Here is a 14,195-nt window from a genome sequence, read left to right as displayed (position 1 = left end):
TTGAATTCTAGAAATGTTGTTGCTGTATTTTATTTTGTAGTAGTATTGCTGGCAGACAAGGAAACTATAAAAGAAGGAAGTGTCATCACGTCAGAATACCAGTGTTGTATGCTCTGCTTGGTGCCAGATCTATTGAAGTCTGTATTAAAATTCTAAATATACAATCTAGCGGACTAAGCGTCTGTCTACCACCACAGAGCTAGTGGGATCGAATCCAGCTGTGGTGCTTCCGGGTTGGCCGACCGTCCATACTAACACCCGGCGAGGGTGGGTCCTGGTCGTTGTAAACAGCGACTCCTACAGTTCGGTCGGGGCGCCTGCACAGCGAGGGAAGGATCTAGGAGAGGTAGTGTGACTTTCCACACCTTACACTCTCCCAGTGAGAGTCCGCGCTGCCAGGTGAAAAGAAGCGGTGGGCTGGGTACACATGTGTCGGAGGAAGCATGTTATAGTCTCTGCCCTCCCGGACCGACGGTAGTGGGTAGAGTGCGCAACGACCAGGAAGGGGATTGGGAATTGGCATAACGACTAACATTGGGATGGGAGATAAATCGGAAAAAGATCATTCAAAAATAAAAGAGGGGATGGCTGATCCCATTCAACTCAATGTCGGGCAAAAAGTTATATAAAGGGGACAGAAAAGCAAATACCACTGTCAACACAATTACAAAACATCAAATAAAAGGCATTATTTGATGTGTCAAATGTTATTGATCAGGTCAGAATCAGAAATATAGCTGAGATGCAACAGAATGTTCATGTTTTTAATGTCACCTAAACAAACTGACATAATACATATCAGGGTATGCAACATTTATATAGATTGAATACCATTAACATACAGTAGGAATCAAAAAGCCCAAAAGCAATTATCATAACATGTCAAATTCACACAATCCAAAAAGAGATGCCAAAATAAAGTGTCAAAAAGGTCTAAAGCAATTTATCAAATAAAAATTAAAATAACATTTTTAAATACAATATCAGTATCACTTTTGCATTATTTGTCATTCATTTTGTATTAATCATCCTGAAAAACGGTTTGTGATTGCAGTCGAAAAATATTCCCCTGATCGGACAATTCGTTATAAGGTCATTATCATTATATGGAGAACTCATTTTAAATGGCATCCAAGATGGCTATATCCAAATGACTATTCACCCTAGAAAGTTGGTTTTGGTGTCTAACTTTAGGCCTCAAGGAATATGATTGAATCAGTGAAATTACCATCAGTTCATTATTTACTGACAAATTCAAGATGGCGCCATTTAATGTAGTCAATAGCCTACAGTATTATCCACAAAAAGTGTATTCAGTCAATAAAAATAAAATTGGACACATCGTCCATAGCATATAAACAAGAAAGTAATTACAGAACACATACTGAACTAGCAAAGCAACATATTGGCATGAGCTTCAACACTGCCGCTAAATATCTCTGTTATCCATCTAATCATCAGTGAGAAAATGGCCATGGTATTTTATTTTCACAATATCACAAACTTGATGTCCTATACTCTATACCAGGACACAGTTTAACCATGAATACAACATATCAGTGTAATATTTATAAATTATTTAAAAAGAATACATGTTTACCTAAATAACCACAAAGTAATCAGATAAGCCAGGTGTACCAGCCAATTAGGCATTTGTTGTGTCCTTGCACGTGTGTCTATGGGCATAACTACTGTAAGTAGCTATAGACCTTTTCTAACTTAACAACATACAGTAAACATTCTAAATGGGCCCCCTTGTATTTCCTGTTGTAATGTTTGTCAATACAGTAACTGACGGGGCGCCCTCGTGAGTCGTGGCGCACCGCAGAGTGCCTCGCACACCCATGCGGCCGCCCTGTGGGATCATTTGTCGCATGTCTTCCCAACCTCCTCTCCCGTTCACCCTCTCCTCCTCTGTCGGTCATGTCTGACCATGAAGAAAGCTGGAAAAACGCTAAAAATACAGTAACTGACAGGAAATAAACGGGGGCCAGAGCTATTCCCATAGCAACAGAATACTTCTGAAAAGGTCTATACCGGCTGATTTTTAAAGTGTTACAGAACGTTCAGATACAATACAAAGAGAAGTATTGTCTTGCTTTACTCACATGAATGAATGAATTGTTTATTTCGAACAACAAAAGAATCAAGAAATAATGTAAAAAAAGAAAATCAAAAGATAATTTGCTGTGAAAAATAATCGCTTTACTCAGCTTGAGTTGCTAACTACTGTAGCAAAAGTGGTGTGAAAACATGCTAGTGCATTTGATGTAGTGCTAGTAGCATTGTTGACATGACCATTTCTAAATGTAACTTACAGTATTAAATGTATATGCCACAGAGCATTCATAGCAGTATAATTTCCTATTCATTGTTAAATTGACTCGTTCACAGCCAACAACCACCAGTTCTAGAAAAGGGAAACAATATGTCACTCAACTTGACAAATCTTCATTAGCCCTCTCCTAACTCTCGTCCATTTTCTCGTCTTGGAACAGTTCATACAGATATGGGTTCTTCTTTACCTCCTCGTCAACTTTCTCCAAAAGCTCTACTTGTCCGTTTGCCTTCAGCTTCCTCATAAAGTTCTCTATTATCGAAGTCAGAGGGTGGGCAAACTCAATTACACTGTCAACATCGGGAAAGCCAGCGGTGTGCAAACCAAACACACAACCTTTATCATCAAATACTGGAGAGCCAGAAGAACCATGATACATAAAGGTTTTGTAGGTCACAACCTCTTTCTCTTTGTCCCCTCCCTTCATAATGTTGTTAATGCCATCCGTCATGATCAACTTATTGCTGATTGCCCACAACATTAAGAACTCGTCCTTGTGGCGCTTTCTTAAATCTCTTGCCACTCTCTCCTCCCTCATCTCTGCCTCAATGACACACGTCAGATCCAATTTTTTCAACTCTCCTTTTGGGTGTCCAATTATGCAAACCCCACCACTCGTGGGCACTGGCCCACATTTGCTGAAGAGACCTTCTGGAATGTTTTCTGTTTGATCAAGCTCAAGTATGGCGTAATCCAGTTCTTGTTTTTTGAAATCATCAGTAAAATTGCAGTCAATGATTACATTCTTTGCTTTCAACACATTCATCTCTGAAGATTCCTTTTCAAAATTGAATATTGCCTCTACTTCTGAAGTCAGCTGCCACTGATTGTTCAAAAGCTGCACACAGTCTTTGACGAGATGTGCATTTGTCAGGATGAAGTTATCAAACAGAACAAAGCCTGTACCACACATGTCTAAAACCTTGTCTCCCTGTGTGACTCCTTTGACTTTGAGTTGGCAAACTGATTTGCCCCGTTCAAGCAACTGTCTGAGTCTGTGAACTTCTGAGAATGCCTGTTGGATCTCTGGAAATTCCTCCCTCTTTGATTCCACAGCATCTTGAAATGTATTATTTGGGAATCTACTCAGCAGCAACTCCTTCAGAGCTGGACACTGTTTGCGTAACTGCTCTAAAACTTCCTCTAGAAATTGCTCCCTCTGTGATTCCACAGCATCCTGAAATGTATTATTTGGGAATCTACTCCGCAGCAACTCCTTCAGAGCTGGATACTGTATGCGTAACTGCTCTAAAACTTCCTCTAGATCTTCTGTGTTTTCAGGCACCCCGCAGTTTCTTTTCTGCCTTGTGTCTGTGCTCATTTTGGCTTTTGTTTTCGTAGCACTAACGGGTGGACCGTTGTTTTGATCATCTCTGACTTTTTTCTTCAATGAGATTCCACGAGGAATACATATATCAAAATGTTTACCATTGTGTTCGTCAACATCTTGAGCGCAGTCAACACTGCAATCACTCTTTGACTCATCATACAGGCTGAACTCGCCATCAGTAATATATTCAAGAAAGCGGCCATCTCTTTTTAAGGCATCTCTCAGTGTGGTCCCTTTCTCTGCATAGACACATACAGATGTAAACTTTTTCAAGGTTGGATTTCTAAACAGACTTTTTGATCTTGAATCTGTTCCACCCTCTTTGTTAATGTGGAAAGTTACACAACTTGTCCTTTGGGGTTCACGAGGTTGTGCATTTTCAACCTCTTTAGATGCAAATGATATGGTGAGTGTTTCATCTTTCCTAATCAAATGACAAGGGAAGTGTGTGGCTATAACGCTACTGTCGTTTGCTTTTCCCATTTTAATAATGGGATATTTTTCACCTTTACCTTCATTACCCTTCAAATAATTACATCTTTGAAGTGCCTCCAGGACTGTGCCAGGATCCTTGCAGGTAACACTTTTTTTCCCCTGTTCTTTCTCAAATTTAAAGAAGAAGCTGTGAGAATGTTCCTCCTGTAGAAAATGTAATAGAAGCAGATAAAGTGAAACATGTTATAATACGGTTAAAGAATCCTTTCCGGTATTTTTTCAACCGGGACCCTATTTTTCCATAATAATTGTTTACGTCAGATGTTATGTCATGTCATGTTTATGACAGTGTTATGTAAAGCGTTATGAACACCCCTTCAAATAAAGTGTTACCAAACTGTGTGGCCTGCTTACTTGGTTAGAAGTGTCCTCTTTCTTCACTTGCACAGGATAGGCTGTATCATTGGCCTGAGAGGTGGGTGAGGTAAAACATACAAAACATTACACATGGGCATATTAAATTAATTATAGCCCTCATCTAGAATTCATTTGAATTATTATGACAGATTTGATACAGTGTCCGACAGTAAATGAAAATAAACAGCAACGTGAGGCAGATTGTTTGGCATCAAGCTAAAGAAAAAGGTAAATCAAACATATGTCAGGTTACCTGGCTTCTGCTCGCCTCTGCCATGTCTTGGGCTCTGGTAATTTCACCTTTTTTGTAGAGAAATTAGAAAAGGGGCAATAAGAGAATCCCATAGACCAGCAATATCACTAACTCACGCAGTAATTCTTTCATTCATTCAGGAATTCATTCACAGCTCACAGGCATGACAAAGTTCATGCCAATCTCGGGTTGACAACGTTTGATAACAAACATACTTCTGCGTACAATCCTTACATAGCATGTGTTTAACATTATAGGTGAAGTATTCTTAAGTTTACTTCTGTGGGAACTCACCAAACAGGACAGGACACAATATAATTCAAATCCGGAGGAGGAAGTGGAAGTGGATAGGTCACACACTCCGAAGAAAGAAATCAATCACAAAGCGGGCGCTGACATGGAACCCACAGGGCAGGAGGAAGAGAGGCAGACCGAGAACCACCTGGAGAAGAACCACAGAACAGGAGATGAAGAAAGAAGGGTTGTCCTGGCAAGATCTGGAGCGGAGGGCACAAGACCGGAGAGGATGGAGGAGCTTCGTCGATGGCCTACAGCAGTGATTCCCAACCTGGGGTCCGCGGACCCCCTGGGGGTCCGCCAGGGGGCGCAGGGGGTCCGCCAGACCACAGATGGATTTTTTTTTTATTATTATTAAAAAAAATAAAAAAAATCAGATAAATATTTAATTAGCATATTTTTATCATCAGAAGCATGAATAGTCTCTCCACTACAATAAAAAATAAAGATAAATAAATAAACATCTAGACATGATTTTTGAACGTTAACAGTAGGCTACCGGGTAGCCGCTAAAACGCGAATCAGTTGACTATCAATTTCCATAGCTAGCCTAGCACGCTAGTTAACTTTCTCGGCTTGTCTGCAGTCAGCCGCCAGAGGCGAAAATGTGTGACAAACGAAAAGGAGATGACGGCAGCTCATCTGCAAAAAAAGTTAGGACCTACAGCAATCGCGAATATTACATCACCATGGGCTTCACTGAGGGACCAGACAAACGACCTGAGTGTGTGATTTGTGGAGAAAAGTTGGCAAACTCGAGCCTGAAGCCCAGCAAGCTGAAGAGACATCAGGCGTCTAAGCACCCAGAAACCATTGGGAAGGATCCGGACTTTTGCCGGACAAAGCTGATGAGTTGTGCCCTTCCTGATGGCTTGTCGTACAGAACTTGTAAGTCGCTTTGGATAAAAGCGTCAGCTAAATGACTAAATGTAAATGTATTCCCCTTCAAATGTATATACTCTATTATTACTAGATCTGGTATGTCATAAATGTCTAGATGTAACATTACTGTCTATGTACCTATAAGTCGCTTTGGATAAAAGCGTCAGCTAAATGACTAAATGTAAATGTATTCCCCCTCAAATGTATATACTCTATTATTACTAGATCTGGTATGTCATAAATGTCTAGATGTAACATTACTGTCTATGTACCTATGTAAACGAGACGAAAGTTAAGTTGAAAATGGGGGATCTATGTAAATGAGACGAAAGTGAAGTTGAAAATGGGGGACCCTGATGTAAACGAGACGAAAGTTAAGTTGTGTGTGTGTCGTAAACGAGAGAGGGAGCGAGCGAGAGAGCCCCCCCCCCCCCATCCGCGCAGTAGTGCAAATACTTGTCCAGGTCACTAATACTTGTCTACGCCACGAAGCCCCGCCTCAAACCCGTCCACGCCTGGCTGCGTGTAGCATAATGACAAGCAAGCAGTGCAAAAATGCGGAAGCATTCGTCACCGCACGCCACTACGGTAAAGCGCCTTTCTTTTCAGGCCCGCTTTGGGAGCTGTCGCGCGGAAATAGGCTGTCTATTGCCATTCTCTTTGACAAACTCTAACCTTAACCAGCTCCTTAACAGCGCCTAAACTTAACCGTTCTAACCTTAACCAACTCCGAAACAATGCCTAACCTTAACCTTAACCATGCCTAACCTTAACCATAGAAAGAATATTGCCATTCTCTTTGACAAACTCTAACCTTAACCAGCTCCTTAACAGCGCCTAAACTTAACCGTTCTAACCTTAACCAACTCCGAAACAATGCCTAACCTTAACCGGCGAAAGAATACACGTTAAAAAAAAAAATCACGTTAAAAAAATCATATTTGATGGGATTCGAACTCGCCAGCAACGAGCCGTAGGATCCACAGCCATGCAGTCTTGCCAATTGAGCTATTTCTGGATACTGAATAAGGGGCGGTTTCTGGCATCCGCTCGTGTCGAACCAAGGTGGGATCTCATGCGCATGCGCGGGCACCTCGCGAGCACGCCGGCGCACGCACGCACCTGAGCGAGCACGCCGCCGGCGGTGCACGCACCTGGGCGCTGGGCGAAGGAAAATGAAAGGCGCATTACCGCACGCCACTACGGTACCTGCGGTGACGAATGCTTCCGCATTCTTGCACTGCTTGCTTGACATTAAGGAATAGGCCGCCTGGCTCTGCGGCTCTGCAGATACCCCCTACTCCTTCTGTCTGGTTGAGCTTCATCGTAGAGTAGAGGTACGAGAAACCGTCATCCAAAACATAACAAGGAGAAAATGTGCGCAAAATCTCTTTTGCTTACTGTATTGACGAGGGCTCCGGGAGCTCAGGAATTTGTTCAACGGTGGTTTAACAGAAATGATTTATATTTCGAACGGGATTCATTCATTCACTAGTTAGATGACATGTTGCGCATGTTATTATCACTTTGAACGTCTGCCATGGCGGAGTATCGAAAGCCAATGCAAGGCTTTATCGACATTCAAACTTTGTAAACAAAACAGTTAGCACGGCAGCATACCAGAACACACACATTTCCCTTTTCAGGTTTACAAGGACTAGCCCAACAAATTCCCACAAAATAATATGATAAAGCTGTAGCTGAAGTCCTAAACTAACGTGCCACTTACCGATAATTCCACATGAAAGGCTATTGACGAAGATGTTGTAGAGCAGCTCAACACCCTGTCGTCTTCATGTTTGAGGATGGCATGAATGATGGTAGATAAGACAACCGAAGCCCAATATAATAGAAGCTGACTCACTGACACGCTGCCCGGGCATGTTCTCTACTAAAAGGGAAGTTGCCTAGTTAATGAGTCCTTATGTCTAAACAGACTTCCTTCTTCTCCTTCTCCCCTTTCAGATTTAAATATATAGATATATATCTATGTTTAAATACGCCGTCCTCCCTCTCCTGCTCTCCTCCCTTTCCTCTCTCTCCTTTCCTCCGCTCAGTTATTGTTAGTTAGTTAGTTAGTTTGATTGATTGAAAACTTTATTAACAGATTGCAGAATGGGTACAATACAGTACAACTCAATACATACAATTCTTAAGGGGATGCAGACCAGAGAAAGACTTTCGTCTTGTTTACATCAGGGTCCCCCATTTTCAATTCATCATAACATATATGACACACATGACATACAGATAGACAGTACTGCTACATCTATACATTTATGACATACCAGATTTGCAAATACAGTACTGTTTGTGATACAAAAGTGTCCAGAAAAAGAGTGTATATACATTTGACTTAAAAACTGTACATTGGAGGAGGTTGGGTGGGTGGGGGCTGTACATTGGAGGGGGGGGGGGGGGGGGGGGTTGGGTAGGGGGGGGGGGGGCACTGTACATTGGAATACTGACAAAGCCATACTTGGTAATTTACTGTACAACTGAGTTAGGACATTTGTAGGGACCAGTTTCGAATTGCAGTCTCCCGTAGGTGTTTTTTGAGAGTGTTTTTGAAAGTGGGTAGTGATTCACATTCCTTTACAGCTTTGGGTAGGGCGTTCCACATTGATGTGGCATAATTGCGAAACGTGTTTAGTCCCTTGTTTGAGCCAAATCTGGGTTTAACATGATTTGTGGAGCTCCCTCTGGTGTTGTGATCGTGGTATTTGTAACAATAGGATTGTTCTATTTAAGTGCTGTTGCACGTAGGACTCTTTTAGAGGTGACACCGAGGGTTCACTTGGGGTGGAAACAAGCTTATGTTGTAACCATAACAACTGTGAATAAAGTACAAGTAAGCAAGTCTGCTTTAACCCTTCATTGTGTACAGTCGGGACACGGACAGAACACATTGAAACATGGTGACAGCTGGGTACAGATCGGGAAAGTAATTCGCGCGGTAGCTGGAGAAGTAAAGAGTTTAGCTGGCAAGCTGTGGCTAACACGGACTTCGGGGAGAAAACTCTTACTAGCTATCGGCGATGGAAGGGCTAAATGCGCTGAGACCTCCTGGTCTACTACTTTTGGACTCCAGCAACTTGGCGAAGGCATGGAAAAGTTGGAAGGAGGAGTTCACATTGTATACAGATCTTACCATGCCCGACGCCGAAGAGACAACAAAAGTCAAGCTATTTAAATATCTCGTCGGAGAAAAGGGCAGAGAATTATGGTCAACTCTGCCGAGTCCGTCGGCGAAGACAACAGTGACAACTATCATCAAGCAGTTTGACGAGTACTGCAATCCAAAGGTAAATGAAACAGTGGAAAGATACAGATTCTTTATCAGGAACCAAGGATTGGATGAAAACGTGGACAGCTATGTAACAGACTTAAGAATGCTTGCTAGTAGTTGCAGCTTTGAGGACATTAGAGATTCCCTGATCAGAGATCGAATTGTATGTGGTACAAATAGCTCAGAACTGAGAGAGAGACTGCTCAGGGACGATAGGCTGACTCTGGAAACATGCCTGAAAATATGTAGAGCGTATGAGCTGTCAAGGGCTAATAGCAGGACACTGCAACAAGAACAGGCAGTGGAAGAAGTACATGCGCTAAAACAGTCAGAAGAGTGGAAAACAGACAGAGAGGTTGACTGCATGTTTTGTGGGAAAACACATGAGGAACAAGAAGAAATGCCCAGCTTTTGGAAAAAAGTGTAAAAAGTGTGGGAGAGAAAATCACTTTGCGGCTAAATGCAAATCAAAACAGGAGAGCAGCAAGAAAACTAGGAAAGTGCATGCAGTAGCAGAACAGCACAGTGATAGTGATTCTTATGAGGAAGACCTCTGCTGCATAACAGAAGTAAATAGAGAGGATGAAAATGTTAATCAGGTAAAAGACAGCCACAGGCAGGGCCAACAGCTTTTTGCAGGGATGATGTTGGGGGAAACTATAGTTAACTTCCAAATAGACTGTGGGGCCACCTGTAATGTCATCCCCATACATTTGTTAAACCCTGACACACAGCTAGAACACACTGAGAAAGTGCTGGTGATGTATAATAAGACTAGGGTGATTCCTCTGGGTACATGTAAGGTTAAGACAGAAACCCCAGAAACAACAAGCGTTACAGGCTAGAGTTTCAAGTGGTAGACCAGAGTAGCAGAATCCCTTTACTGGGCAGGAAAGACAGTGAGGCTATGAAGTTGATAAAGGTACAGTACGAAAATATCCTAGCTATAGACAGCATAGTGAGGAAAGAGCAGAGTCCAGTGACAGGGGGAGAAAGTGACAGTCACATGACAAGGGACAGAATAAATGCTGAGTTTGGGGATGTGTTCACCGGAGATGGATGCATGGAGGGGGAGTATAAAATAGAGATAGATGACAGAGTGCCGCCAGTGAAACTGCCAAAGCGCAGAGTGCCTGTAGCTATGATCATACCGATACAGGAGGAACTCAAGGATCTGGAGAGAAGAGGGATTATCACACCAGTGGAACGCAGCACTGACTAAGGCTGTGCATAGACCCGAAACCTCTGAATCGGGCACTAAAGAGAAGTCACTATCCACTCCCGACATCCATAGATGACATCCTGCCGGAGATGTCAAAGGCAAAAGTATTCACAGTCTGCGACGTGAAGCACGGTTTCTGGCACGTCAAGCTAGAAGAGGAGTCAAGCTACCTGACCACATTCGCCACTCCATTTGGTCGCTACCGTTGGCTCCGGATGCCGATGGGAATAAGCCCAGCACCGGAAGTGTTCCAAAGAAAGCTCATGCAGGCCCTAGAGGGCCTACCAGGAGTCTACGTCATAGCAGATGATATGTTAATCACAGGGGAAGGAGCAACGCAGGAGGAGGCAGAAAAGGACCACGACAAGAAACTCAGAGGCTTTCTAACCAGATGCAGGGAGCGCAACATCAAGCTGAACGCGGATAAGTTCAAGCTTCGACAAAAAGAGGTGCCCTACATAGGTCATCTGCTCACGGCTAAGGGGCTGAGAATTGACCCGGAGAAAGTACGGGCGGTCAGAGAGATGCCGAAGCCAACAGATGTAAAAGGAGTACAAAGACTGGTTGGGATGGTCAACTACCGAAGTTCTTTGACCACCTGTCAGATGACTGCGAGATTCTTAGACAACTCACACGGAAGGAAAACATGTGGGAATGGGCAGATGTCCAAGAGGAAGCGTTTCAAAGGCTGAAAGACAAAATAGCCAAAGCACCAGTCCTACAGTATTACAACAGAGAAGAGGAGTTGACGCTACAATGTGATGCGTCCGACACAGGACTGGGGGCCGCCCTGACACAGAAAGGTAAGCCTGTAGCATTTAGTAGTAGGGCGCTCACACCAACTGAAAAGGGCTATGCCCAAATAGAGAAAGAGTGTTTAGCCATAGTGTTTGGTATGGAAAAGTTCCATCAATATACGTATGGTAGACCGGTGACCGTTCAAAGCGACCACAAGCCTCTAGAAAATATCCACTGCAAGCCACTGCTTAGTGCACCGAAGAGATTACAAAGGATGCTACTCAGACTGCAGCACTATGATATTAGTGTGACATATGTGCCAGGAAGGGATATGTTGCTTGCAGACACGTTGAGTAGAGCATACTTGCCAGAGAGCACTAAGGGAGACAGTGAGACAGAGGTAGAGACGGTAAACATGGTTAGCTATTTGCCCATCTCAGCAGAGAGGCTGAGCGCTATCAGAGCTGCAACAAAGGATGACCTAAAGTTACAGAGTGTGGCAAATAGAATACTGTCAGGGTGGCCCAAGAGGAAAAGAGACTTGCCAAGTGACATCAGGCACTACCATTCGTTCCAGGAGGAAATGAGTTTCCAGGACGGCATCGTTTTCCGAGGAGAAAGAGCCGTGATACCAGATGCACTCAGGGGTGACATCACATACAGGATCCACTCCTCTCATCTGGGAGTAGAAGGATGTCTGAGGCGAGCGAGGGAGTGTGTATACTGGCATGGGATGAACGAGGAGATAAAGACCTTCATCGCTAAATGTGGTATATGCAGGTCAGTGGACCCAAGGCAACAGAGGGAGACACTACACCCACATGACATGGCCAGCAGACCCTGGGCCAAGGTAGGGACAGACCTTTTCTCGTTCCACAACAAAGACTACCTGATCACTGTAGACTACTTCTCTAACTTTTGGGAGGTTGACTATCTGTCTGACACTAAGAGCAACACAGTAATCAGAAAACTCAAGGCCCACTTTGCCAGGCAAGGGATACCTGATGTCGTTATTTCTGATAACGGGCCACAGTATGCATCACAAGAGTTTCGACACTTCAGTCAGAAGTGGGGTTTTGAACACAGGACATCTTCGCCGGGATACCCACAGAGTAACGGGAAGGCGGAGTCGGCGGTAAAGACAGCCAAGGGCCTGATGCTGAAGGCTGCAGCGGCGAGAGAGGATCCGTACCTGGCTATGTTGGACCATCGTAACACGCCGAGCCAGGGCCTCAACACAAGTCCAGCACAGAGACTCCTAAGTAGGAGGACCAGAACCCTGCTTCCTACAAAAGACACTCTGCTGGAGCCAGTGGTAACGGACAATGACCAGGGACTGAAACGCAACAGACAGAGACAGGAAAAATACTACAATCGCACAGCAAAGGACATGGACACTCTGAAAAGAGGAGACAGTGTGAGAGTACAGCCTGGTGACACACACAGGACTTGGAGAGTGGCAAAGGTGATCCAACCAGTGAGCCACAGATCATATGAGGTGGAGTTAGAGTCGGGAGGTGTTCTGAGAAGAAATCGTCGCCACCTCAGACACGATCACACCACTATAGACACACCAGGTACAATCACACCTGCGTCACCAGTGACTGAGAAGGCCGGCCCGCCAGTCAACCCGGCAGGGAGCCAAGGTACGGTCACTACCAGGTCTGGTCGACAGGTTGTCAGGCCTCAATACCTGAAGGACTATACTTCGTGATTAGAGAATGGACTGGAGAGAGAGGGGGAAAAAAAGGAAAAATAATAGTGAAATGGGTTATGTGTGCACAATCATGTTGTTTGGATCTGGGGTAAGTAAGTAGAACACAGGTTAAGTAGCTGTAAGTTAAATATCGAGATTCTGTATATATCTGTACTTGGAAAAAGAAAAAGAAAGATGTAACAATAGGATTGTTCTATTTAAGTGCTGTTGCACGTAGGACTCTTTTAGAGGTGACACCGAGGGTTCACCTGGGGTGGAACCAAGCTTATGTTGTAACCATAACAACTGTGAATGAAGGACAAGTAAGCAAGTCTGCTTTAACCCTTCATTGTGTACAGTCGGGACACGGACAGAACACATTGAAACAGTATTCACTGACCTTTGGGAAGTATTTTGACATGTACATGGGTACCTTGGTCGCGTAGTGTATCTTGTAGACCAGGCCCATTGCAAGTTGCTGTACTCTGTCGTCTACTCTAAGCCATCCTAGGTTGTCAAAGTGGGCAGGGGTGAGGTGGGTTCTAGGAGTCAGGTCAAGCAGTAGTCTGATTAGCTTGTTTTGAGATGTTTGTAATTTGTTTTTTAGTGCCTTTGAGGTGCTTTGGTACCATGAGGTGCAAGCATAGTCGTAGTACCCTTGAATGAGTGCTCCTGCCAGAGTCTTCAGGGTATTCTTGTTTACCAGAGAGGAGATCCGGTACAAGAATCGAGTTCGTTGGTTCACTTTTTTTATTACATTGGATGCCATTTTGTCACAGGAAAGATTAGCCTCTAGGATGGAACCCAGGTAGGTAATTTCATCTTTCCTTGTGACAATATTGTCACCCACTGTAACCGAGAAGCCGTCGGTCTTGCTGAGTTTGTTATTTGAACCGAAGAGAATGGACTCTGTTTTGCCCATGTGTAATGATAGTTTGTTGTCGGCGAGCCATATGCAGATTTTGCCTAATTCTGAGCTGAGCTGTCATAAATGTTATGATGAATTGAAAATGGGGGACCCAGATGTAAACAAGACGAAAGTCTTTCTCTGGTCTGCATCCCCTTAACAATTGTTGTACTGTATTGTACCCATTCTTGATAGGTATATTCAGTTCAATCTGTTAATACAGTTTTCAATAAATTATTACGGATCTCTCTCTCTCTCTCTCTCTCCCTAACGGTTACCCTACACACACATTTATTTGTGTTGTACCTGCTCCCCTTAGGGCCTATACTTCGAAAACATGGCGTCTCCTCTCACTGCTACGCAGATGACAGCCAGATTTACATGGCATTGA

General features: G+C 43.7%; 1 long non-coding RNA gene across 1 annotated transcript; it reads right to left on the bottom strand.

The window, feature by feature from the left end:
* Positions 1-750: 750 nt before the first annotated feature.
* LOC311241486 lies at positions 751-7,923 on the bottom strand. The gene is made up of 5 exons (XR_014620548.1): positions 7,682-7,923; positions 5,068-5,215; positions 4,774-4,820; positions 4,518-4,571; positions 751-4,307 (listed from the first exon to the last, which is right to left on the bottom strand). It is a non-coding gene; the product is annotated as an uncharacterized lncRNA (long non-coding RNA).
* Between the last annotated feature and the right edge of the window lie 6,272 nt (positions 7,924-14,195).

The sequence above is a fragment of the Notolepis coatsorum genome, assembly GCF_963971535.1.
Source record: "Notolepis coatsorum genome assembly, chromosome: 15".
Lineage (NCBI taxonomy): Eukaryota > Metazoa > Chordata > Actinopteri > Aulopiformes > Paralepididae > Notolepis > Notolepis coatsorum.
Note: the sequence above shows the minus strand (reverse complement) of the source record. Positions and strands in the feature narration are given on the sequence as shown.